The sequence below is a fragment of the Siphateles boraxobius genome, unplaced genomic scaffold (genome assembly GCF_051911475.1).
Source record: "Siphateles boraxobius isolate OS27281-9 unplaced genomic scaffold, OSU_SipBor_1 51, whole genome shotgun sequence".
In the NCBI taxonomy this organism is placed as follows: Eukaryota; Metazoa; Chordata; class Actinopteri; order Cypriniformes; family Leuciscidae; genus Siphateles; species Siphateles boraxobius.
Window position 1 is genome coordinate 1,035,001 of NW_027509153.1, and position 25,695 is coordinate 1,060,695.

General features: G+C 45.3%; 12 non-coding genes across 12 annotated transcripts; all 12 read right to left on the reverse strand.

Moving 5' to 3' along the window:
• Nucleotides 1-151: 151 nt before the first annotated feature.
• trnas-aga (transfer RNA serine (anticodon AGA)) lies at nucleotides 152-234 on the reverse strand. The gene has a single exon. It is a non-coding gene; the product is annotated as a tRNA-Ser (tRNA).
• A 1,104-nt stretch (nucleotides 235-1,338) lies between these two features.
• trnas-uga (transfer RNA serine (anticodon UGA)) lies at nucleotides 1,339-1,420 on the reverse strand. The gene has a single exon. It is a non-coding gene; the product is annotated as a tRNA-Ser (tRNA).
• A 278-nt stretch (nucleotides 1,421-1,698) lies between these two features.
• Nucleotides 1,699-1,780, reverse strand: trnas-aga (transfer RNA serine (anticodon AGA)). Its single transcript has one exon. It is a non-coding gene; the product is annotated as a tRNA-Ser (tRNA).
• A 120-nt stretch (nucleotides 1,781-1,900) lies between these two features.
• Nucleotides 1,901-1,973, reverse strand: trnak-uuu (transfer RNA lysine (anticodon UUU)). Its single transcript has one exon. It is a non-coding gene; the product is annotated as a tRNA-Lys (tRNA).
• Nucleotides 1,974-6,752: 4,779 nt separating this feature from the next.
• trnas-aga (transfer RNA serine (anticodon AGA)) lies at nucleotides 6,753-6,834 on the reverse strand. The gene has a single exon. It is a non-coding gene; the product is annotated as a tRNA-Ser (tRNA).
• A 120-nt stretch (nucleotides 6,835-6,954) lies between these two features.
• Nucleotides 6,955-7,027, reverse strand: trnak-uuu (transfer RNA lysine (anticodon UUU)). Its single transcript has one exon. It is a non-coding gene; the product is annotated as a tRNA-Lys (tRNA).
• Nucleotides 7,028-7,678: 651 nt separating this feature from the next.
• trnah-gug (transfer RNA histidin (anticodon GUG)) lies at nucleotides 7,679-7,750 on the reverse strand. Its single transcript has one exon. It is a non-coding gene; the product is annotated as a tRNA-His (tRNA).
• An 11,361-nt stretch (nucleotides 7,751-19,111) lies between these two features.
• On the reverse strand, nucleotides 19,112-19,193 carry trnas-aga (transfer RNA serine (anticodon AGA)). Its single transcript has one exon. It is a non-coding gene; the product is annotated as a tRNA-Ser (tRNA).
• A 120-nt stretch (nucleotides 19,194-19,313) lies between these two features.
• On the reverse strand, nucleotides 19,314-19,386 carry trnak-uuu (transfer RNA lysine (anticodon UUU)). Its single transcript has one exon. It is a non-coding gene; the product is annotated as a tRNA-Lys (tRNA).
• Nucleotides 19,387-20,844: 1,458 nt separating this feature from the next.
• On the reverse strand, nucleotides 20,845-20,927 carry trnas-aga (transfer RNA serine (anticodon AGA)). Its single transcript has one exon. It is a non-coding gene; the product is annotated as a tRNA-Ser (tRNA).
• A 1,095-nt stretch (nucleotides 20,928-22,022) lies between these two features.
• On the reverse strand, nucleotides 22,023-22,104 carry trnas-uga (transfer RNA serine (anticodon UGA)). Its single transcript has one exon. It is a non-coding gene; the product is annotated as a tRNA-Ser (tRNA).
• A 120-nt stretch (nucleotides 22,105-22,224) lies between these two features.
• On the reverse strand, nucleotides 22,225-22,297 carry trnak-uuu (transfer RNA lysine (anticodon UUU)). The gene has a single exon. It is a non-coding gene; the product is annotated as a tRNA-Lys (tRNA).
• Between the last annotated feature and the right edge of the window lie 3,398 nt (nucleotides 22,298-25,695).

Below are 25,695 nucleotides of genomic sequence, written 5' to 3' on the forward strand. Positions count from 1 at the left end.
TGTCCCTGACTACAAAGGGGCCTTGTCATCTTTAGCTTGCAGACAAAATGGTTTCTTACCAACATAACTCTTTTCAAGGGTAATCCTGTAACAGTGACTTTTTTTCCTTTTATAAAGTTTAAGCTAGGCCTCCAGAAGGTTACAAACTCAACGTAGTCGGCAGGATTCGAACCTGCGCGGGGAAAAACCCAGTGGATTTCTAGTCCATCACCTTAACCACTCGGCCACGACTACAAGCTGGATGAAAGGGGCATGTCGTTTGCCTTGGTGCCTTGCAGCGTCGCTGCCCGAGGCCAGTATAGATCAGCAAGAACTCAACAACAAAACGTACCGCTACACAAAAAGAGGCTCATTCGCCCAAACAGGGACTTGAACCCTAGACCCTCATATTAAAAGTCTGATGCTCTACCGACTGAGCTATCTGGGCTCTTACTCGAGAAGCGTGCGTGCTGCGTAGGAACGCACAGCAAAATGAATCGTATTGGTGCAGAAAAAAGAGTGTCCTTCAATGCATTGCGTCTCATTCTTCGAAGATTCAGAACGGCCGTCAATACGTCTGCTATGTCAAAATATATTTGCAAATTAGTGGGAAAGTTGCCTATTAGACTGATGATAATAGTCATTAAAGGAAAATAATGCTAGGAAAAAGAACAAAAACTCACTGCTACTTGTCTGGAAAGCCTCTTCACACGTTTCAATGCTGTTGACTTGCCGCGCTCTTATCGTTATTGTAAACTTGTGTCAAAGGCGCAGTTGTTTGTAGCAAATAGCAAGTCCTCGGCACTCTAGGTAACAGCCAGCGAGTGTACTGACACCTAGCGATTAGAAAATATACACGCACCATATTCTCTCTGAAGCAAGATTCTTCCGAAATAAATAGGAGCGTTTCGTTTTCAGTCCTTTCTCTAAGGGTTCGAACCTGAGAGCTCATGCTTTCAAAGAAGGTCCCAGTTTCAATTCACTCGAACATCCAGAGCACATCAAGGGCACGCGCTGTGCACAAAAATAGTAGTCTGAAGGACGGGGTGAGGAGAGGTGGTGACATGGAGCTCAATTTCATTGGCACCCAGAAAAACTTGCCATGAACCGGATTCGAACCGGGGTTGCTGCGGCCACAACGCAGAGTACTAACCACTATACGATCACGGCGAGCTACCGGTCTACCCGACTATTCCTGACTACAAAGGGGCCTCGTCTTCTTTAGCTTGAAGACAAAACTGTTTCTTACCAACACAACTCTTTTCAAGGGTAATCCTGTAACAGCGACTTTTTTTCCTTTTATAAAGTTTAAGCTAGGCCTCCAGAAGGTTACAAACTAAAGTAGGCGTATGCTGTCAACGTAGTCGGCAGAATTCGAACCTGCGTGGGGAGACCCCAATGGATTTCAAGTCCATCACCTTAACCACTCGGCCACGACTTCAAGCTGGCTGAAAGGGGCATGTGACCCGTGATTCGAACCGGGGTTGCTGCGGCCACAACGCAGAGTACTAACCACTATACAATCACGGCGAGCTACCGGTCTACCCGACGTTTTCCTGACTACAAAGTGGCCTTGTCATCTTTAGCTTCAGACAAAACTGTTTCTTACCAACATAACTCTTTTCAAGGGTAATCCTGTAACAGTGACTTTTTTTGCTTTTATAAAGTTTAAGCTAGGCCTCCAGAAGGTTACAAACTAAAGCAGGCGCATGCTATAAACGTAGTGGGCAGGATTCGAACCTGCGCGGGGAGACCCCAATGGATTTCTAGTCCATCGCCTTAACCACTCGGCCACGACTACAAGCTGGCTGAAAGGGGCATGTCGTTTGGCTTGGTGCCTTGCAGCGTCGCTGCCCGAGGCCAGTGTAGAGCAGCAAGAACTCAACAACAAAACGTACCGCTCCACAAAAAGAGGCTCGTTCGCCCGAACAGGGACTTGAACCCTGGACCCTCAGATTAAAAGTCTGATGCTCTACCGACTGAGCTATCCGGGCTCTTGTTCGAGAAGCGTGCGTGCTGCGTGGGAACGCACAGCAAAATTAATCGTATTGGCGCAGAAAAAAGAGTGTCCTCCAATGCATTGAGTTTCCTTCTTCGAAGATTCAGAATGGCCGTCAAAACGTCTGCTATGTCAAAATATATTTGCAAATTAGTGGGGATGCATTCTATTAGACTAATGATAAATGATTTCCATTACACGAGAGTAGGTGTTAAAACTTCATGCTGATTTGTACTCGGCTTTCGCCAAGATAATCACCAACTAAGACGTAGCTTTACAGTAACCTATGCTTCTCCATCCATTTACACTTCTTTCCATCTGGTGACGTGAATCTCCTTCTGTCTGGTGTTAATAGTGTATTGCACGTCAGCACACACAACGGCTGCAACCACAGTGTGGTCCCCCCATAACAACCCTCTGGATTGAGCGGAGTAGGGAACATCTCTTGGGTCTTCAAGTGGGCACCTTCCATCCTCAGTGTTTCGTCGACTAGCCCACGACACCTCAAGAGGGCTCGACAGTGACTCTGGCGTCCCAGAGTCACCCCCCTCCGTCCCCCACTCAACTCAGCCCAGCTTACTGACCTCTACTTCCCTCTTGCTGCTGAGACCTATCCACAATCTCACAATCTCTCCGCAACCCAACCATACGCGCCGACCCGTTTGACTAAGGCTGTCGAGCTCCACTGGTGGGTTAATATGCAGTTTCAGTGGCAACGGTTCCGTATGGCCTACCACCTACCACAAAACACAATATCTGCCCAACCACCCCTCATTCACGCAATATACACAGGAACGTAATGACTGTAAATACTATACAACCTATACAAATAAACCAACAGTTGCTGCTGAGACCTAACCATAATCTCACAATCTCTCCGCAACCCAACCATGTGCGCCAACCCGTTTGACTAAGGCTGTCGAGCCCCACTGGTGCGTTAATATGCAGTTTCAGTGGCAACGGTTCCGTATGGCATACCACCTAACGCAAAACACAATATCTGCCCAACCACCCGTCATTCGTGCAATATACGCAGGAACGTAATGACTGTAAATACTATACAACCTATACAAATAAACCAACAGACTCTTCAAGTTTTCAAGAAATCTACGAAACCGTAGCATGGCGGCCTGTACACAGCCAGCTAGAATCTTTCCGTCTCAACCACAGCTAGTTGCTGCTCCTTTCTGCTGCTTCAGATAAGTTCTTTACTGTGCGACGCAACTCTTGGCCACTGAATCCGACGTCTCTGAGGAACCGGGTTGTAGAGTGTGCCACAAAACCTCGACAACCCACTTCCATTGGATAAACCTGGACTCTCCATCCTCGCTGTTCTGCCTCAGTGGCCAGATGAGCATACCGCAGTTTCTTCCTCTCATATGCCTCATCTACTGCATCCTCCCATGGCACTGTTAACTCTATCAGTTGAACAATGCGTGCTGATCCAGACCACAAAACAATATCTGGTCGTAGGTAAGTGGTGGCAATCTCAGGTGGAAAAATAAGCCGTTGATCAAGATCAGCCAGCATCTTCCAGTCCCTAGCAGCTTCCAGTTGTCCTGGGCGAGAATTGGTGTTAGCACCTTTTCTTGGTGGTTGCTCGCCTGGGCGGAGGAATATTGTCTTCTGCGTGTAATGTTTTGCTAGAACAGGCGGCAACTTATTGGTCATACTACGGTTGCCTTCCAATGCTAAAGCCAGACATCGCAATACTTGGTCATGGCGCCAAGTAAACCGACCCTGGCTAAGAGCCACCTTACATCCTGTCAAAATGTGCCTTAATGTGGCAGGTGATGAACACAAAGGACAAGAGGGATATCTCCTACCCAGAGGTTTAGGTTCTGCGGTGATGGGAGAACATCATATGTTGACCTAATAAGGAAACTGATCCTACTCTCTTCCATTGACCAAAGGTCTTGCCAGCCCATTTTGCGTTGTTCCACACTCTCCCATCTCATCCACTCTCCCTGCTTGGCCTGGGAAATGGCCTTTATACATCTCATCCTCTCCTCCTGCTTTCGCACCTCGTTGACTACCAGCTTCCTCCTTTGAGCTGGGCCTGCCTTGTGCCATTTAGAAGGAGCTAAACTGAGCCCAAAACCCCCTCTTCCATGCTGTACCTGTCCCACGATATCCCCAATTGGAAGGTCAGCCTTTGCCTCTACTACAGATTTCTTTGCTGACCACTTTCTACCAGTTTTTACCACAGGGGCTGCCTCCCTTACACATTTGTCGCGTGACTCTGCTAAAGTCATTTCCAGTCTGACCTTGGCACACTTAAACTCCTCAGTTAAAGCAGAGACTGGCAGCTGCAATACTCCTTTACTATAAATTCCCACTCTGCTGAGGCAGCGTGGAACTCCCAACCATTTCCTGATGTATGAACTTATTAACGCTTCCAGCTTATCCACTGTTGTCAAAGAAACCTCGTACACAGTCAGTGGCCACAGCAACCTTGGCAGTAGACTGAAGGGGGTGGATTGGTATCCACTGCTGCTTCAATGTATATGTAATGATTGATTATAATTAAGGTATTAATCAATATTTTTCCTTCTAAATATCAAATGAGTTGAATGACTTCTCTGGAGATTTTACTTTATTTATATAAGTTACCAGTGTGATTACTGAAATGTTCTTTTCATGTATTCTTTAATGTCTGTATTTGATATCTGAATGCAGTGCTTGCTTATTTAACCCAGCTTCCAGAAATGAAATAGGGACTTGTTTTGTGTTTGAGAAAGGTCTTCAATGTGTTAAAACATGTAGGGGTCATTGAAGCCAATAGTTTAAGGGGTCATTTCTTTGTTAAAGCCTTTCTTTCCAGTTAGACTAAAGTTTAGCTATCCTTGAGAGAAAGAACGCATTATCTTGATGTTTTGAGAGGACTCTCCTGTTTATAGTGAGAGCCCGGCCAAATCCAACCTTGGAAAAGCGGTGTGTCGGTGTGTGTGTTAGTCTTCTTGGTTACAGGTTAAGGAACCACTGGCATTATTGGAGATTGACTGAGTTGTTGTTCTGGACATGCTGGCGCCCAGCAACCCAAATCTGCGACCTGGAAGGTCATGACGTGCCTAACTTCAGCTGCATAATTGATGGAGATATGCTTCAGTCTATCTGTATATGTGTGGAAAATTACTGTGTTTATCTATTTCATAGCCAATGAGAATCATTCATCCTGTAAGCAATGACGTAGCTTAGACCTTGGAAATCGTATAACTGCTGTGATCTTTGTAACTGTAAGCGGGGCGGCCTACGAACTCCTGTGCGAGTATTGAAGCTGACTTCTGCTGATGAAACTGCAAACTATCTTCAGTAAATATTTTCTTAAATTTTTTAGAATTCTGACTCTGGGTCTTCATTCTTCATATCTGGTTCTGGGTCTTTAACTGTACACCCCTTACAAGAACAAACTGAAAGCACCAGAGTTTCAGTTTGCCTGGTAGAGCACAGCTGTTTATGCTCTTCAACCCTTCCACTGCTTGTCGTCTAACTTCTCCCACTCGAACTGTGTCCTTTAGATCCCCATCGTACCATCTCCCTAGACTCTTCACTGGCTTCTGAGAAACTGTTGGTATTGCCTCACCATTAATGAAGAATGTTTTATCTACTACCTTGCTTTAATTATTGAGATTCTCCTTGATTTAGAGGGCTTAAATTGCATTCGTGCCCATTCAATATTATCTGTTAACTTCCCCAATAACCGATTAGTGCAGGCTACCGTTGTAGTCATGGTTGTCATGTCATCCATGTATGATCTGATTGGTGGTAGTCGCATCCCAGAAGCCAATCACTCTCCTCCTACTACCCATTTTGATGCCCTAATGATTACTTCCATTGCCATGGTAAAAGCCAGTGGAGAAATGGTGCATCCTGCCATTATTCCAACCTCTAAGCATTGCCATGTAGTGCTGAATTCTGGAGTTGAGAAACTAAATTGAAAATCTCCAAAATAGGCTTTCACTAAATTTGTAATCGACATCGGTACCCTGAAAAAACCAAATGATGCCCAAAGAAGCTCATGCGGCACTGAACCATATGCATTAGCCAAATCCAGGAATGTCACGTGGAGATCCCTCCTCTCCATTTTAGCTGATTGAATTCGTTGCCAGATAACACTGATGTGTTCTAAGCATCCTGAGAATCCTGGAATGCCCGCTTTTTGAACTGAAGTGTCAATGAAGCCATTCTTTAATAGCTAGGTTGACAATCTCTGAGCAATAATGCTGAAGAAAATCTTGCCTTCGACGTTTAATAGTGAAATAGTGCGAAACTGACTGATGCTTGTAGCATCTTTTTCTTATAGTAATTAATAATAGTAATTAAAGGAAAATAATGCTAGGAAAAAGAACAAAAACTCACTGCTACTTGTCTGGAAAGCCTCTTCACACGCTTCAATGCTGTTGACTTGCCGCGCTCTTATCGTTATTGTAAACTTGTGTCAAAGGCGCAGTTGTTTGTAGCAAATAGCAAGCCCGCGGCACTCTAGGTAACAGCCAGCGAGTGTACTGACACCTAGCGATTAGAAAATATACATGCACCATATTCTCTCTGAAGCGAACCGGGGTTGCTGCGGCCACAACGCAGAGTACTAACCACTATACGATCACGGCGAGCTACAAAGGGGCCTTGTCATCTTTAGCTTGCAGACAAAACTGTTTCTTACCAACATAACTCTTTTCAATGGTAATCCTGTAACAGTGACTTTTTTTTCCTTTTATAAAGTTTAAGCTAGGCCTTCAGGAGGTTACAAACTAAAGCAGGCGCAAGCTGTCAACGTAGTCGGCAGGATTCGAACCTGCGCGGGGAGACCCCAATGGATTTCTAGTCCATCACCTTAACCACTCGGCCACGACTGCAAGCTAGCTGAAGGGACCATGTCGTTTGGCTTGGTGCCTTGCAGCGTCGCTGCCCGAGGCCAGTGTAGATCAGTAAGAACTCAACAACAAAACGTACCACTCCACAAAAAGAGGCTCGTTCGCCCGAACAGGGACTTTAACCCTGGACCCTCAGATTAAAAGTCTGATGCTCTACCGACTGAGCTATCTGGGCTCTTACTCAAGAAGCGTGCGTGCTACGCGGGAACGCACAGCAAAATGAATCGTATTGGCGCAGAAAAAAGAGTGTCCTCCAATGCATTGCGTTTCATTCTTCGAAGATTCAGAACGGCCGTCAATACGTCTGCTATGTCAAAATTTATTTGCAAATTAGTGGGAATGCAGCCTATTAGGCTGATGATAACAGTCATTAAAGGAAAATAATGCCAGGAAAAAGAACAAAAACTCACTGCTACTTGTCTGGAAAGCCTCTTCACACGCTTCAATGCTGTTGACTTGCCTGCGCTCTTATCGTTATTGTAAACTTGTGTCAAAGGCGCAGTTGTTTGTAGCAAATAGCAAGCCCGCGGCACTCTAGGTAACAGCCAGCGAGTGTACTGACACCTAGAGATTAGAGAATATACACGCACCATATTCTCTCTGAAGCAAGATTCTTCCGAAATAAATAGGAGCGTTTCGTTTTCAGTCTTTTCTCTAAGGGTTCGAACCTGAGAGCTCATGCTTTCAAAGAATGTCCCAGTTTCAATTCACTTGAACATCCAGAGCACATCAAGGGCACGCGCCGTGCACAAAAAGAGTAGTCCGAAGGACGGGGTGAGGAGAGGTGGTGACATGGAGCTCAATTTCAATGGCACCCCGAAAACCTTGCCGTGACCCGGATTCGAACCGGGGTTGCTGCGGCCACAACGCAGAGTACTAACCACTATACGATCACGGCGAGCTACCGGTCTACCGGACGTGTCCCTGACTACAAAGGGGGCTTGTCATCTTTAGCTTGCAGACAAAATGGTTTCTTACCAACATAACTCTTTTCAAGGGTAATCCTGTAACAGTGACTTTTTTTCCTTTTAAAATTTTTTAAGCTAGGCCTCCAGAAGGTTACAAACTCAACGTAGTCGGCAGGATTCGAACCTGCGCGGGGAAACCCCAATGGATTTCTAGTCCATCGCCTTAACCACTCGGCCAAGGAAGAGGCAAAAGAGACTGCTTGGGGGGGGGTTGGGGGGGGTGGAGAGAAGAAAAGAGGGAGGAAAGGGAGAAAAAGAAGAGGAGAAAAAAGGAGCAAAACGTACAATATATCAATTTTTATCTACTTTCTTATCTTCTCAACATTGTTTACACACAGTTCTGCACTTATTGCAAGGTTTGCAAATAGCATCACTTCATCACTTTAATTAAAGTATCATCACTTTAATTTCATGTCTCTTGCGGGATTCGAACCTATGCCGTGGCAATATCGCTTGTATCTTCGCTTGTTCTCTAGTCTCGTAGTGCATTCCGGAAGTACTACATGCAATGCATTGTGGGTAACGTAGTCATTTTTAACACAGGAACTCTTTTCCATATAAATCCCTACAGTAGTAACCCTGTGATTATGCAATTATGCACATGAATGCATTTAAAGCAAACGCTCTTGTAAGTAAACATATTTTGTGATGTTAACAAATCAATATTCAAATAATTAACTCAAAATGTCACATGCTACATTTAAAGCTATAACAGTATTAACTGTGTATAAATGTAAATAACTCTCCCATCATGTTTCCCCTCCTTTTTTTGTAAACTCAATTATTTGAAAGACTACATCTGTGCAGCACAAGTGAATAAAACATATTCCAAATTGAGTGTTGGGTTTTGTGAATAAATGTAAAATGATTCTGCAAGTAATTCTGGCTTTAGTTTTAACAATTACATTCAATGGTTGACACTCACTGTCCTGGTATTCAAGAGGAAATTACTTAAAAACGTGAAGACTGTTATTGGCTCCAATAAAATTATTAAACTTTATTGTAACAGACAGACAAGTAATGGTGACAGCAATTATACACTCTTCCTCCAGTCATCCAGGGTCAGTCCTGATGCTGGACAGTACCACTGCCCCTTCAGCTGGGTGTGTCCAGTCCTTTTATTTTGTCCTGTCCAAACCCCTTGCAGGTGTAGTGGTACTTTTCGTTTGTCAGCCTCTTCCGTGGCGGTTCCCCCTTTGACACTAGCTCCTCATCCTCATGGGCAGCTTTTTTCAGCTATTGGAACATGTCTCAATAAACGTAAACTATTAGAGATTGCAATGAATCTATCATATATATAAAATCAGATACAAATAGGATTGGTATGAATAATAATGCTTTGTTATTAACAAAATGTTATGATAATAATTATGACCGCCGCTACATCTTGTAATAATAATGAGAAAAGAAGGAGAAAATGCATATTAAATTATGTCATAAATTATTTTTTAATTAAATACTGATTGGGCCAACAAGTTGCACACTCTTGCCAGGATTTGCACCTGGAGTCTCCCACCCAAAGGATGGACGTGTTACTATTACACCACAAGAGTTGTTTTTTTTTTTTTTTTTTGAAATAGTTGCATCAGCAACTATCCTATGTATTTTGTTTTTTGAAAATAGTTACAACAGCAACTAATTTTTTTTTTCTATTTGCAACAGCAAACATACTTTTTTCTACTTTATTTTCTTGCTTGTTTTTTCTTTGCAGATGGTTTGAACAGTGAATGTGAACATTTTCTTAAAATAAATAAAACATATTATTAAAAATATTTATAAAAAAGAATGTATTAGGTGCATTTACAAAGAGCTTCTCCACTCCTCAAGGGTCTGTCCAGATGCAGGGCAGTACCATTTGCCACGTACCTGTGAGTGTCCAGTTTGCTTTGATTTAGGTTGACCACACAGCTTACACTCATAGTGGTAGCTCTCTTTTGCCTTTCTCATCTTTGGGGGCTCACCTTTCCTCAGTCGCTCCTGGTTCTCAAGGGCTGCCTTGCGTAATCGCCATTCACGCTGGCGATTAAAGGGATCTAGTGCTTGGTGAGGGAACCTAGGTTGGTCGGGACAGTAGGAGGTGGATGAACAGCCCTGGGTGGATGCTGAGGGTGGTGGTTGGGTGGCAGGCCAGCCCTGGATGGATGCTGAGGGTGGTGGGTGGGTTGCAGACCAGCCCTAGGTGGATGCTGAGGTTGGTGGGTGGGTTGCAGACCAGCCCTGGGTGGATGCTGAGGGTGGTGGGTGGGTTGCAGACCAGCCCTGGTGGAGGACCAGCCCCGGGTGGATGCTGAGGGTGGTGGGTGGGTTGCAGACCAGCCCTGGTTGGAGAACCAGCCCTGGGTGGATGCTGAGGGTGGTGAGTGGGTTGCAGACCAGCCCTGGTTGGAGGACCAGCCCTGGGTGGATGCTGAGGGTGGTGGGTGGGTGGCAGGCCAGCCCTGGATGGATGCTGAGGTTGGTGGGTGGGTTGCAGACCAGCCCTGGGTGGATGCTGAGGGTTGTGGGTGGGTGGAGGACCAAACATGAGAGTGTGCCAGGGGTGCCTGGTAAGAAGACCAGCTCTGGTAGTGTGTTGGGGATGGCTTGTAGGCAGAGGACCAGCCCTCCATACAGCTGTTTTGAGAGGAAGCAGCATCGTGTTTGGCAATAGCTGCGTCTCCCCCACCTGTCTGTGGAATAGCAGGTGTTCTGGAACTGTGTCGCTGGCGGATTTTTGCCTCGCCCTCACGGTTCTCAGGCTCCTGGAACTCCAAAAGAGTGTGTCCATGCTGAACTGGCTGTGATGGTAGGTCACGAACCTCCAGGAGGGATTTTTTAGCCACGGCAATCTGCTGTGGAAGCTGCACACCCTGAAGTAAAGAACCCCGTTCAGTTCTCTTTTGGCAATCATGCAGCCTGCAGAGACAGAAAACAAAACACACACGAGAGTTTTTCAGAACATTTTTCAGTGTGTTAATTGTTAAAAATTTTGTTCAAATATGCAATTCAATCAATTAATGAAGATATTAAAGATGAACTCACCAGGAGGACACAGTGGTGTTGTTTATGTTTACCAGTACCAGGTCACTCCTGTCCATGATCTCTCTGCAGTCCTCAACTAGCTGCTTGATGTGAGAGTATGCCATGACAATAGACTGGGGTATGGCAAATGTCCTCCCTTTATTGTCCTTTGGCCTATTTCTGGCTTCCTTGTACTCTTTGTACAGCTTGAGAGCAACACACTCTGAAATTCTGTTTTGGTCTGGTCTGTGAGCAGCCTGACCATGGACCATGAACAATCTGCAAATAGATGACCAGATCACATAGTGCTCATTATATATGCATGTTCACATATTGACATAAATACATTGATACAAATACTAAAGAATATAGCTATATGAGATGTGGATACCTCTCAGCTGCTTGCCGGCCTGGAGCAGAGCCACTGCGCTTTCTTGAAGCCCTCCAAGGTCCTGGCAACGTTGTTTTTTTTGCTCTTGAGGGTGTATCTGGTGGGGGTCTGGTCAAAGACACTTAGATGTGAGTATAACCTCAAAATCTCTGCCACTTCAGCATTGGAGAGTTTTGTTATAGTTCGGTTAAGCCCAACCAGGTAACCTGCCAAGGCATCAACTGCCTCCCATCCAGGAATCCCTCTGGCATCACACCTAGTGCCCTGTTACAAGAATTGAACCAATAAACACCATAAAATTTTAAACATCTGGTACAAGAGCAAATATAAAGAAGCCCACATTTCTGATGGTGAAACATTATCCACTTTACCGTAGATGGAGTGACGAGCACACTCTCCTCAAATGGGGTGAGGACGGGACTTGCGGAGGCATCTCTCTCATCAAATCGGGTGAGGACGGGCCCAGAAGAGGCATTACTCTCCTCCAATGGGGAGTAGATGGGCCCAGCAGAGGCATTACTCTCCTCCAATGGGGAGTAGATGGGCCCAGCAGAGGCATCACTCTCCTCCAATGGGGACCTGGGATCTGGCCAGGGCCTAGGGCCTAGGGCCACCGCTTCCAAATTGCTGAGGTGATTAATAAAAGTATACACAGAATAAAGAATAAATAAAGAATAAACAATCTTTTACATTTTTTGTGTCCCTTCTACATTAAAAATGAACTGTTTATTAGTTTTAAAATATTTTTTTGATGTCTGATATACTCTTGATATAATATTACCTGCAATGTGAGGTCATGAGCCTGTGGTACGGTCACATCAGGACATTCGTCCTCGAGGACTTCATCCAAGATCTCAGGCAGGATGTACCTCACCAATACCAATCTGCTGGCTCATAAGATCTCCTCTGTTGGACTGTACCAGAAGATATTCTACAGCAATACGCTCTCCTGCAATAAGTATTCACCAAGGGAAAAATTATTGTTTACTTGCCTACCATGTCACAATATAGGTCTGATCATCATCAACAGCAGACTTTTCTTACCGTTAGGTTTCCCAGGGGGGATAAACTCTGGAAGAAGAGGTTTTCCCAACACTTTGTTGCTGAGCGTATTCACATTGGACATCAAACGAATGTTATACAGCTTTGTCCTGGATGTCTCAGTCATAGAAAGTGCTTGTGCTGACCGGTTTAAATTCCACCTTGACACACCCTCAAGCATGTACATCTGAGTGTGCAATGCATTGCATCTCCACCCGGATGAGACAAAAAACAGGATCACTGATTACAACAAATTAAAACAATATTTTGTCAACATTCAATAGCAAAATATACCATATGTGTGTGAGGTTTTAACATGCCTGGAATGAAAGCAAACTGGTGCTTATGAAAGCTTTCCAGAGAGGAGGACCCTCTGCTGCATCTTAGCACATCCAGTGTCTTCTCTCCTTTCTCCAGCCCTGACCCAATGTTTGTGTAAAGCTGCACTCCTGGTGGATCCTGAATGCAGGCAAGGTGCTTTTGCTGTACCTCCCACACTTGAGACATGCGTTCATGGTTTATAAGGTGCAGCCCAGTGCCGTCCACAAGGTGCCACATGGAGTCAAGAAGACTTTTGATGAGGGCACGAGTCTCCTCCACTCCACGGGTTTTCCTGCGGCAGCGCTTGGCTAGCTCTTTAGAGCTGATGCTCGCCAACACCTGGGCATCTGTTGGCTCGTGGCCCTGATGCTTTTGCCTCAGCTCTGACCGCTTCGCCTCTTTCAGATGACAGATGTCCTGGTAATCCCATTCAAAAATGCAACTCGACAATTTGGAGCAACGTACCGTACAGTGGATGGTGTTCTGTGGTGAGACCGTTGGTGAATCGCCTCATAAAGTGGAACACATCCAACCGCACAGTGGACGTCCATGGCCGAAACCAATGGAGAACTGGGCTCACTCCTGTGTAAAAGCATTTTTTGGTTTGTATTGTCACCAACTGCCTTAATTTGGCAAAAAAAACATCAACACAAATTACAGGAAACCCACCTCTGTCACTGCAACAGTCTCTATCCACATAGATAGCAGCTGGCTGTGGCTCACCAGCATCCCTGTACCGTTGAACGATCACAAGTCATCCAGCCCAGCCCCCTCGCCGGTTGTGAGGACCGAGTTGAGGACCTGACCATACTCGTTCCCCACATTGGACATCCATGTTGCCGTGTTCTCAATCCCCCCAGCAAGTTTTTTGGTAACCTGTTATAACAAAAGTATATACATCATTAGCATATGTATTCTTATCAAACCCTAAAAGAACAAATGAGCTCAAGCTTATATAGGTTTACATTTACCTTAGTGGAATCAAGCTTCAGAATTCTGCCAAACTTTGAAGTGGTGACACCTTTGAGTTCATCAAGGTGACCGACAACATCGTTGGCATGCACTGTCTCGAACCACTGGGCCAGGGGCAAGGGAGAGAAGGGTGGTGGTGGTGGGGGATAAACAGCCTGGGACTGCTTCAGGCAGGATCTCTTGTGAATTTCACAATCTGTGAAATAGTCACAGGATCTCCTAGCCCACTCCTCACTGTGTGCCTCTTGAAAGGCCTGCTGCAGGTAACTGGAGCTATTCCCTGCTGTTCTAGGACGCAAAAGTGTCACACATTTTCTGTCCAGTGCCAAATGTGTAGTCAACACAGCAGGGAATTTGTTGCGGTTTAGAGGGGTCAAGTTGCTTTAAAATGTCACTACTCCAAGGACAGACAGGTTGTTTGCACTGGCTGCACCTTGGGTAATCTCCCCCTATTAAATAGTACTTGCTATCCACATCAATGACCTCTCTGACCTTGGTGTAAATGCCAGAGTGGTGCATCTTTCGGTTGCACAGAGTGCATTTCAGAGGGATGCCCCACATACGCATTGGTGCCCAGGAACATCCTCTGTCGAAAGTAATCATGTGGGTTTGGAGGTGCCACAGATCTGATTGGGCTTGGGGGGTGGTGCCAATTCTCCCTGACATTCTGTCTCAGCTGCCAACTTGCGTCATAGAGGATGTGGGCAATCCACTCCCGATCACCTGGCTTGATGACCCGGAGGAACGGCTTTGGCAAAAACCTGGCCCGCCTTACCTCTGGAAAGCACAGAGGGACTGGGAGCCCTGGTGCTGCTGGAGGAGGAGCAGAAGCAGGAGAAGGAAGAAGTGGTGTGTCACTCTGAGTCGCTGGTGCCATCTCAGATAGTGTGGAAGGGCTAGGAGCAGGAGCAACTTGGAGACAGATGGTTGGTGTCGTCTCTTGGGCTGTGAGGCAGACTGGAGCTGGAGCATCTCGGGGAGAGACGATTGGTGTCGGTGTCATCTCTTGGGCTGGGGTAGTGGAGGGACGGGCTGAAGGGGTTAGAGGAGAAATGTTTGGGAGGTCTGTGGGAGATTTTGAGACATGACACTTCTCAAGGTGCTCTGATAACCTGACAGCACCCATGGCCTTTGTGCCGCAGTGCTCACACTGCTCCTGGACATGGAAGTCTGACAGGTGCTGAGTAAACTGGTCAAAGAGCACTTCCTGAGCACAAAGGGAGCATGTCATGGTATTATCACCGCTCCCTGTCTGCTGTGGACCTGCTGCGGTCCCTGTCTGTTGTGGACCTGCTGCGGTCCCTGTCTGCTGTGGACCTGCTGCGGTCCTTGTCTGCTGTGGACCTGCTGCGGTCCCTGTCTGCTGTGGACCTGCTGCGGTGCTTGTCTGCTGTGGACCTGCTGCGGTTCCTGTCTGCTGTCCTGACTGAGGGAAACAATATTTTGTATTTACTCTCTATATCCTCTTATCCTCTAAATCACACAAAAATCTGCATCAAAACAGTGATTTGGAGAATCAAGCACAACGAAGAACCAGCCATGGGAAACAGCTGTAGAGGAAGCATTTGTCAGCATCTTTGTCTCATATCATATGTTTAAGGATTCAATGACATTACTTACATCATGGTAGCCACATTTGCAGGGGATCTTTTTCTCAAAAATGTCTTTTTTTCTGACCGTTAGGCCAAATGCAGGGGTCAGGGGACAATTCTTTATCCTCTCTAACATTGCCTTCCAACGTCTGCTCCCAGGTCTCTGGCCAGTGGAAAATTTATATTTCCCCTGGGCAAACAGCATCATGACGCCGGTCCAGAATGAATCTGGCTTTCCTTCCTTTGGCATCTCTATAGGACAAGAGGCAGTCATTAGGCTGTTGTAGGCAACATGTAGGTCTACATGCACAGACAGACAGACAGATAGATAGGAAATTAAGCAACTACAATATAAGGTTGTATGTTTTTTTCCACAGTCTCAACTAATTTGGTCAGGAATATTTCAAGTCTTAAGTTTCTGAGACACTGTTTCATTTATATTGTTATGCTAATGTGAAATAGTTTGTTCAGATCTCATCAGATGGCATGAACTCACACGGATGGTTGTCGGTTATTAAAAATGTAATCAAAACAGTTTAGTGATGAAAGAAATGGAAAAAAATGATACTCTCTCACTCACCATCTCTCTCTCTCTCACTCTCTCTCTCTCACACACACACACACACACACACACACACACACACACACACACACACACACACACACACACACACACACACACACACACATTCACATTCACATTCACATTCACTCACTCACTCTCTCTTTGAAAAAAATGGCTGTTATTTTACAAACTGAAATTGTATGAGAACTGAACTGAAATCACAACACAAGCCAATCCTGTTTCTTCATGTTTGTTAAGAAATGATCATACCCACTCTTTCACTCACTCTTATTCTCTCTCACACACACTTTATAGCACTCTCTTTGAAAACAATTGGTATCTGAAATTGTATGATGAATGACATGAATATATATTAAAATATCCAATTCAGTTTACCTTGATGCCTATTTTCTGTGTCAATTTCTTGTCCTATTGCAATAGATGTTATATGGTCAGTTGGTGTAACCAATATTTTGTCTAAAAGACTAATATTTTACAAAAAAAGTTAATATGAATAATAATTTAATACTCTACTACACTGTAATAATGGGTGTTTAAACCATTTGTACTCAAATGGTCAAAGAATAGACATAAAACAAGATGTTTACAGCATATGGTCTTGCTCAGTACAACGAAAAACCCATATCATTTATAATAAAACATATTCTCATAGGATATTACTAAATAAACTACTAATTTCATGCAATTGCATGAACTCTAGGAGGTGTGAAATATTAGATATTGGTCATTTTTTGTGGTTACACCATTTGACAGTTTAACGGGCTGTCAGTTCTATCTTTTGTTAAAAATAGTATAAATTTCATATTAAATAATAATTAACATAGCGATCAGGTTTCTGACCGTCTTATCAAACTTAGCAGCGACATTTAACACTTGACACAGAGACAAAATCGAGCATCTCTGTTCTAGTTTAATTTGATGGACACAAGAAAGACACGCAAAAGACACTTAAAAAGTTCAGTAAAGAAAATAATTAACATTGCGATCAGCGTTATCTCTTAAGGTTTGTGACCGTCTTATCAAACTTCACGAAAAACATCCAAGGTTTGTCACAGCAGAAGTATTTACAAACACACCACATACTTTTACGATTTCATTTCAGTGATTTACATAATTTTAGTAAGTTCTACTTACTTTTAGTGTCGAGAGATATTCACCGCCGGTAAATAAAGTTACCTCAGAATGAACTGTGACATCGTCTCCATCAGTCAACCAATGAGAACACTGTGCGCACGGGGCCCTGTTTCGACGCATCTGATTGGCTCTTTTGCCCCCCTTGTAGCGGCAACTGTTTCGAAGCATATGATTGGCTCTTTTGCCCCGCTGTTGTTAGGAGTTAGGACACTGTTAGGAGTTGTTAGGACTTTGTTTGGACTTGTTAGGACTTTGTTTGGACTTGTTAGGACTTTGTTTGGACTTGTTAGGACTTTAGTTTTTTTGAATTTAGTGGAGGTTACGGCCACGACTACAAGCTGGCTGAAAGTGGCATGTCGTTTGGCTTGGTGCCTTGCAGCGTCGCTGCCCGAGGCCAGTGTAGATCAGCAAGAACTCAACAAGAAAACGTACCGCTCCACAAAAAGAGGCTTGTTCGCCCGAACAGGGACTTGAACGCTGGACCCTCAGATTAAAAGTCTGATGCTCTACCGACTGAGCTATCCGTGCTACTGACACCTAGCGATTAGAAAATATGCACACACCATATTCTCTCTGAAGCAAGATTCTTCCGAAATAAATAGGAGCGTTTCGTTTTCAGTCTTGTCTGAAAGAAAAGTCTGATGCTCTACCGACTGAGCTATCCGGGCTCTTGTTCGAGAAGCGTGCGTGCTGCGTGAGAACGCACAGCAAAATGAATCGTATTGGTGCAGAAAAAAGGGTGTCCTCCAATGCATTGCGTTTCCTTCTTCGAAGATTCAGAACGGCCGTCAAAACGTCTGCTATGTCAAAATATATTTGCAAATTAGTGGGAATGCAGCCTATTAGACTGATGATAATAGTCATTAAAGGAAAATAATGCTAGGAAAAAGAACAAAAACTCACTGCTACTTGTCTGGAAAGCCTCTTCACACGCTTCAATGCTGTTGACTTGCCGCGCTCTTATCGTTATTGTAAACTTGTGTCAAAGGCGCAGTTGTTTGTAGCAAATAGCAAGCCCGCGGCACTCAAGGTAACAGCTAGCGAGTGTACTGACACCTAGCGATTAGAAAATATACACGCACCATATTCTCTCTGAAGCAAGATTCTTCCTTAATAAATAGGAGCGTTTCGTTTTCAGTCTTTTCTCTAAGGGTTCGAAAATGAGAGCTCATGCTTTCAAAGAATGTCCCAGTTTCAATTCCCTCGAACATCCAGAGCACATCAAGGGCACGCGCCGTGCACAAAAAGAGTAGTCCGAAGGACGGGGTGAGGAGAGGTGGTGACATGGAGCTCAATTTCAATGGCACCCAGAAAACCTTTCCGTGACCCGGACTCAAACCGTGGTTGCTGCGGCCAAAACGCAGAGGACTAACCACTATACGATCAAGGCGAGCTACCGGTCTACCCGACGTGTCCTTGACTACAAAGGCGTCGATGCCCGATGCCAGTGTAGATCAGCAAGAACTCAGCAACAAAACGTACCGCTCCACAAAAAGAGGCTCCTTCGCCCGAACAAGGACTTGAACGCTGGACCCTCAGATTAAAAGTCTGATGCTCTACCTACTGAGCTACCCGGGCTCTTGCTCGAGAAGCGTGCGTGCTGCGTCGCAACGCACTGCAAAATGAATGGTATTGGCGCAGAAAAAAGAGTGTCCTCCAATGCATTGCGTTTCCTTCTTCAAAGATTCAGAACGGCCGTCAAAACGTCTGCTATGTCAAAATATATTTGCAAATTTGTGGGAATGCAGCCTATTAGACTGATGATAATAGTCATTAAAGGAAAATAATGCTAGGAAAAAGAACAAAAACTCACTGCTACTTGTCTGGAAAGCCTCTTCACACGTTTCAATGCTGTTGACTGGCCGCGCTCTTATCGTTATTGTAAACTTGTGTCAAAGGCGCAGTTGTTTGTAGCAAATAGCAAGCCCGCGGCATGCTAGGTAACAGCCAGCGAGTGTACTGACACCTAGCGATTAGAAAATATACACGCACCATATTCTCTCTGAAGCGAACCGGGGTTGCTGCGGCCACAACGCAGAGTACTAACCACTATACGATCACGGCGAGCTACCGGTCTACCCGACGTGTTCCTGACTACAAAGGGGCCTTGTCATCTTTAGCTTGAAGACAAAACTGTTTCTTACCAACATAACTCTTTTCAAGGGTAATCCTGTAACAGCGACTTTTTTTCCTTTTATAAAGTTTAAACTAGGCCTCCAGAAGGTTACAAACTAAAGCAGACGCACGCTGTCAACGTAGTCGGCAGGATTCGAACCTGTGCGGGGAGACCCCAATGGATTTCTAGTCCATCGCCTTAACCACTCGGCCACGACTACAAGCTGGCCGAAAGGGGCCTGTCGTTTGGCTTCGTCCCTTGCAGCGTCGCTGCCCGAGGCCAGTGTAGATCAGCAAGAACTCAACAACAAAACGTACCGATCCACAAAAAGATGCTCGTTCGCCCGAACAGGGACTTGAACCCTGGACCCTCAGATTAAAAGTCTGATGCTCTACCGACTGAGCTACCCGGGCTCTTGCTCGAGAAGCGTGCGTGCTGCGTGGGAACGCACAGCAAAATGAATCTTATTGGCGCAGAAAAAAGAGTGTCCGCCAATGCATTGCGTTTCCTTCTTCGAAGATTCAGAACGGCCGTCAAAACGTCTGCTATGTCAAAATATATTTGCAAATTAGTGGGAATGCAGCCTATTAGACTGCTGATAATAGTCATTAAAGGAAAATAATGCTAGGAAAAAGAACAAAAACTCACTGCTACTTGTCTGGAAAGCCTCTTCACACGCTTCAATGCTGTTGACTTGCCGCGCTCTTATCGTTATTGTAAACTTGTGTCAAAGGCGCAGTTGTTTGTAGCAAATAGCAAGCCCGCGGCACGCTAGGTAACAGCCAGCGAGTGTACTGACACCTAGAGATTAGAAAATATACACGCACCATATTCTCTATGAAGCAAGATTCTTCCGAAATAAATAGGAGCGTTTCGTTTTCAGTCTTTTCTCTAAGGGTTCGAACCTGAGAGCTCATGCTTTCAAAGAAGGTCCCAGTTTCAATTCCCTCGAACATCCAGAGCACATCAAGGGTACGCGCCGAGCAAAAAAAGAGTAGTCCGAAGGACGGGGTGAGGAGAGGTGGTGACATGGAGCTCAATTTCAATGGCACCCAGAAAACCTTTCCGTGACCCGGATTCGAACCGGGGTTGCTGCGGCCACAACGCAGAGTACTAACCACTATACGATCACGGCGAGCTACCGGTCTACCCGCCATGTCCTTGACTACAAAGGCGTCGCTGCCCGAGGCCAGTCAAAATATATTTGCAAATTAGTGGGAATGCAGCCTATTAGACTGCTGATAATAGTCATTAAAGGAAAATAATGCTAGGAAAAAGAACAAAAACTCACTGCTACTTGTCTGGAAAGCCTCTTCACACGTTTCAATGCTGTTGACTGGCCGCGCTCTTATCGTTATTGTAAACTTGTGTCAAAGGCGCAGTTGTTTGTAGCAAATAGCAAGCCCGCGGCACGCTAGGTAACAGCCAGCGAGTGTACTGACACCTAGCGATTAGAAAATATACACGCACCATATTCTCTCTGAAGCAAGATTCTTCCGAAATAAATGGGAGCGTTTCGTTTTCAGTCTTTTCTCTAAGGGTTCAAACCTGAGAGCTCATGCTTTCAAAGAAGGTCCCAGTTTCAATTCACTCGAACATCCAGAGCACATCAAGGGCACGCGCCGGGCACAAAATGAGTAGTCTGAACCGGGGTTGCTGCGGCCACAACGCAGAGTACTAACTACTATACGATCACGGCGAGCTACCGGTCTACCGGACGTGTCCCTGACTACAAAGGGGCCTTGTCATCTTTAGCTTGCAGACAAAATGGTTTCTTACCAACATAACTCTTTTCAAGGGTAATCCTGTAACAGTGACTTTTTTTCCTTTTATAAAGTTTAAGCTAGGCCTCCAGAAGGTTACAAACTCAACGTAGTCGGCTGGATTCGAACCTGCGCGGGGAAAACCCCAATGGATTTCTAGTCCATCACCTTAACCACTCGGCCACGACTACAAGCTGGATGAAAGGGGCATGTCGTTTGCCTTGGTGCCTTGCAGCGTCGCTGCCCGAGGCCAGTATAGATCAGCAAGAACTCAACAACAAAACGTACCGCTACACAAAAAGAGGCTCATTCGCCCAAACAGGGACTTGAACCCTAGACCCTCATATTAAAAGTCTGATGCTCTACCGACTGAGCTATCTGGGCTCTTACTCGAGAAGCGTGCGTGCTGCGTAGGAACGCACAGCAAAATGAATCGTATTGGTGCAGAAAAAAGAGTGTCCTTCAATGCATTGCGTCTCATTCTTCGAAGATTCAGAACGGCCGTCAATACGTCTGCTATGTCAAAATATATTTGCAAATTAGTGGGAAAGTTGCCTATTAGACTGATGATAATAGTCATTAAAGGAAAATAATGCTAGGAAAAAGAACAAAAACTCACTGCTACTTGTCTGGAAAGCCTCTTCACACTCTTCAATGCTGTTGACTTGCCGCGCTCTTATCGTTATTGTAAACTTGTGTCAAAGGCGCAGTTGTTTGTAGCAAATAGCAAGTCCGCGGCACTCTAGGTAACAGCCAGCGAGTGTACTGACACCTAGCGATTAGAAAATATACACGCACCATATTCTCTCTGAAGCAAGATTCTTCCGAAATAAATAGGAGCGTTTCGTTTTCAGTCCTTTCTCTAAGGGTTCGAACCTGAGAGCTCATGCTTTCAAAGAAGGTCCCAGTTTCAATTCACTCGAACATCCAGAGCACATCAAGGGCACGCGCTGTGCACAAAAATAGTAGTCTGAAGGACGGGGTGAGGAGAGGTGGTGACATGGAGCTCAATTTCATTGGCACCCAGAAAAACTTGCCATGAACCGGATTCGCTGCGGCCATATTGCAGAGTACTAACAACTATATGATAACTGCGAGCTACCGGTCTACCCGACGTGTCCCTGACTACCAAGGGGCCTTGTCATCTTTAGCTTGCAGACTAAACTGTTTCTTACCAAACATAACTCTTTTCAAGGGTAATCCTGTAACAGTGACTTTTTTTCCTTTTATAAAGTTTAAGCTAGGCCTCCAGAAGGTTACAAACTAAAGCAGGCGTATGCTGTCAACGTAGTCGGCAGAATTCGAACCTGCGTGGGGAGACCCCAATGGATTTCAAGTCCATCACCTTAACCACTCGGCCACGACTTCAAGCTGGCTGAAAGGGGCATGTCGTTTGGCTTGGTGCCTTGCAGCGTCGCTGCCCGAGGCCAGTGTAGAGCAGCAAGAACTCAACAACAAAACGTACCGCTCCACAAAAAGAGGCTCGTTCGCCCGAACAGGGACTTGAACCCTGGACCCTCAGATTAAAAGTCTGATGCTCTACCGACTGAGCTATCCGGGCTCTTGTTCGAGAAGCGTGCGTGCTGCGTGGGAACGCACAGCAAAATTAATCGTATTGGCGCAGAAAAAAGAGTGTCCTCCAATGCATTGAGTTTCCTTCTTCGAAGATTCAGAATGGCCGTCAAAACGTCTGCTATGTCAAAATATATTTGCAAATTAGTGGGGATGCATTCTATTAGACTAATGATAAATGATTTCCATTACAGGAGAGTAGGTGTTAAAACTTCATGCTGATTTGTACTCGGCTTTCGCCAAGATAATCACCAACTAAGACGTAGCTTTACAGTAACCTATGCTTCTCCATCCATTTACACTTCTTTCCATCTGGTGACGTGAATCTCCTTCTGTCTGGTGTTAATAGTGTATTGCACGTCAGCACACACAACGGCTGCAACCACAGTGTGGTCCCCCCATAACAACCCTCTGGATTGAGCGGAGTAGGGAACATCTCTTGGGTCTTCAAGTGGGCACCTTCCATCCTCAGTGTTTCGTCGACTAGCCCACGACACCTCAAGAGGGCTCGACAGTGACTCTGGCGTCCCAGAGTCACCCCCCTCCGTCCCCCACTCAACTCAGCCCAGCTTACTGACCTCTACTTCCCTCTTGCTGCTGAGACCTATCCACAATCTCACAATCTCTCCGCAACCCAACCATACGCGCCGACCCGTTTGACTAAGGCTGTCGAGCTCCGCTGGTGGGTTAATATGCAGTTTCAGTGGCAACGGTTCCGTATGGCCTACCACCTACCACAAAACACAATATCTGCCCAACCACCCCTCATTCACGCAATATACACAGGAACGTAATGACTGTAAATACTATACAACCTATACAAATAAACCAACAGTTGCTGCTGAGACCTAACCACAATCTCACAATCTCTCCGCAACCCAACCATGTGCGCCAACCCGTTTGACTAAGGCTGTCGAGCCCCACTGGTGCGTTAATATGCAGTTTCAGTGGCAACGGTTCCGTATGGCATACCACCTAACGCAAAACACAATATCTGCCCAACCACCCGTCATTCGTGCAATATACGCAGGAACGTAATGACTGTAAATACTATACAACCTATACAAATAAACCAACAGACTCTTCAAGTTTTCAAGAAATCTACGAAACCGTAGCATGGCGGCCTGTACACAGCCAGCTAGAATCTTTCCGTCTCAACCACAGCTAGTTGCTGCTCCTTTCTGCTGCTTCAGATAAGTTCTTTACTGTGCGACGCAACTCTTGGCCACTGAATCCGACGTCTCTGAGGAACCGGGTTGTAGAGTGTGCCACAAAACCTCGACAACCCACTTCCATTGGATAAACCTGGACTCTCCATCCTCGCTGTTCTGCCTCAGTGGCCAGATGAGCATACCGCAGTTTCTTCCTCTCATATGCCTCATCTACTGCATCCTCCCATGGCACTGTTAACTCTATCAGTTGAACAATGCGTGCTGATCCAGACCACAAAACAATATCTGGTCGTAGGTAAGTGGTGGCAATCTCAGGTGGAAAAATAAGCCGTTGATCAAGATCAGCCAGCATCTTCCAGTCCCTAGCAGCTTCCAGTTGTCCTGGGCGAGAATTGGTGTTAGCACCTTTTCTTGGTGGTTGCTCGCCTGGGCGGAGGAATATTGTCTTCTGCGTGTAATGTTTTGCTAGAACAGGCGGCAACTTATTGGTCATACTACGGTTGCCTTCCAATGCTAAAGCCAGACATCGCAATACTTGGTCATGGCGCCAAGTAAACCGACCCTGGCTAAGAGCCACCTTACATCCTGTCAAAATGTGCCTTAATGTGGCAGGTGATGAACACAAAGGACAAGAGGGATATCTCCTACCCAGAGGTTTAGGTTCTGCGGTGATGGGAGAACATCATATGTTGACCTAATAAGGAAACTGATCCTACTCTCTTCCATTGACCAAAGGTCTTGCCAGCCCATTTTGCGTTGTTCCACACTCTCCCATCTCATCCACTCTCCCTGCTTGGCCTGGGAAATGGCCTTTATACATCTCATCCTCTCCTCCTGCTTTCGCACCTCGTTGACTACCAGCTTCCTCCTTTGAGCTGGGCCTGCCTTGTGCCATTTAGAAGGAGCTAAACTGAGCCCAAAACCCCCTCTTCCATGCTGTACCTGTCCCACGATATCCCCAATTGGAAGGTCAGCCTTTGCCTCTACTACAGATTTCTTTGCTGACCACTTTCTACCAGTTTTTACCACAGGGGCTGCCTCCCTTACACATTTGTCGCGTGACTCTGCTAAAGTCATTTCCAGTCTGACCTTGGCACACTTAAACTCCTCAGTTAAAGCAGAGACTGGCAGCTGCAATACTCCTTTACTATAAAGTCCCACTCTGCTGAGGCAGCGTGGAACTCCCAACCATTTCCTGATGTATGAACTTATTAACGCTTCCAGCTTATCCACTGTTGTCAAAGAAACCTCGTACACAGTCAGTGGCCACAGCAACCTTGGCAGTAGACTGAAGGGGGTGGATTGGTATCCACTGCTGCTTCAATGTATATGTAATGATTGATTATAATTAAGGTATTAATCAATATTTTTCCTTCTAAATATCAAATGAGTTGAATGACTTCTCTGGAGATTTTACTTTATTTATATAAGTTACCAGTGTGATTACTGAAATGTTCTTTTCATGTATTCTTTAATGTCTGTATTTGATATCTGAATGCAGTGCTTGCTTATTTAACCCAGCTTCCAGAAATGAAGTAGGGACTTGTTTTGTGTTTGAGAAAGGTCTTCAATGTGTTAAAACATGTAGGGGTCATTGAAGCCAATAGTTTAAGGGGTCATTTCTTTGTTAAAGCCTTTCTTTCCAGTTAGACTAAAGTTTAGCTATCCTTGAGAGAAAGAACGCATTATCTTGATGTTTTGAGAGGACTCTCCTGTTTATAGTGAGAGCCCGGCCAAATCCAACCTTGGAAAAGCGGTGTGTCGGTGTGTGTGTTAGTCTTCTTGGTTACAGGTTAAGGAACCACTGGCATTATTGGAGATTGACTGAGTTGTTGTTCTGGACATGCTGGCGCCCAGCAACCCAAATCTGCGACCTGGAAGGTCATGACGTGCCTAACTTCAGCTGCATAATTGATGGAGATATGCTTCAGTCTATCTGTATATGTGTGGAAAATTACTGTGTTTATCTATTTCATAGCCAATGAGAATCATTCATCCTGTAAGCAATGACGTAGCTTAGACCTTGGAAATCGTATAACTGCTGTGATCTTTGTAACTGTAAGCGGGGCGGCCTACGAACTCCTGTGCGAGTATTGAAGCTGACTTCTGCTGATGAAACTGCAAACTATCTTCAGTAAATATTTTCTTAAATTTTTTAGAATTCTGACTCTGGGTCTTCATTCTTCATATCTGGTTCTGGGTCTTTAACTGTACA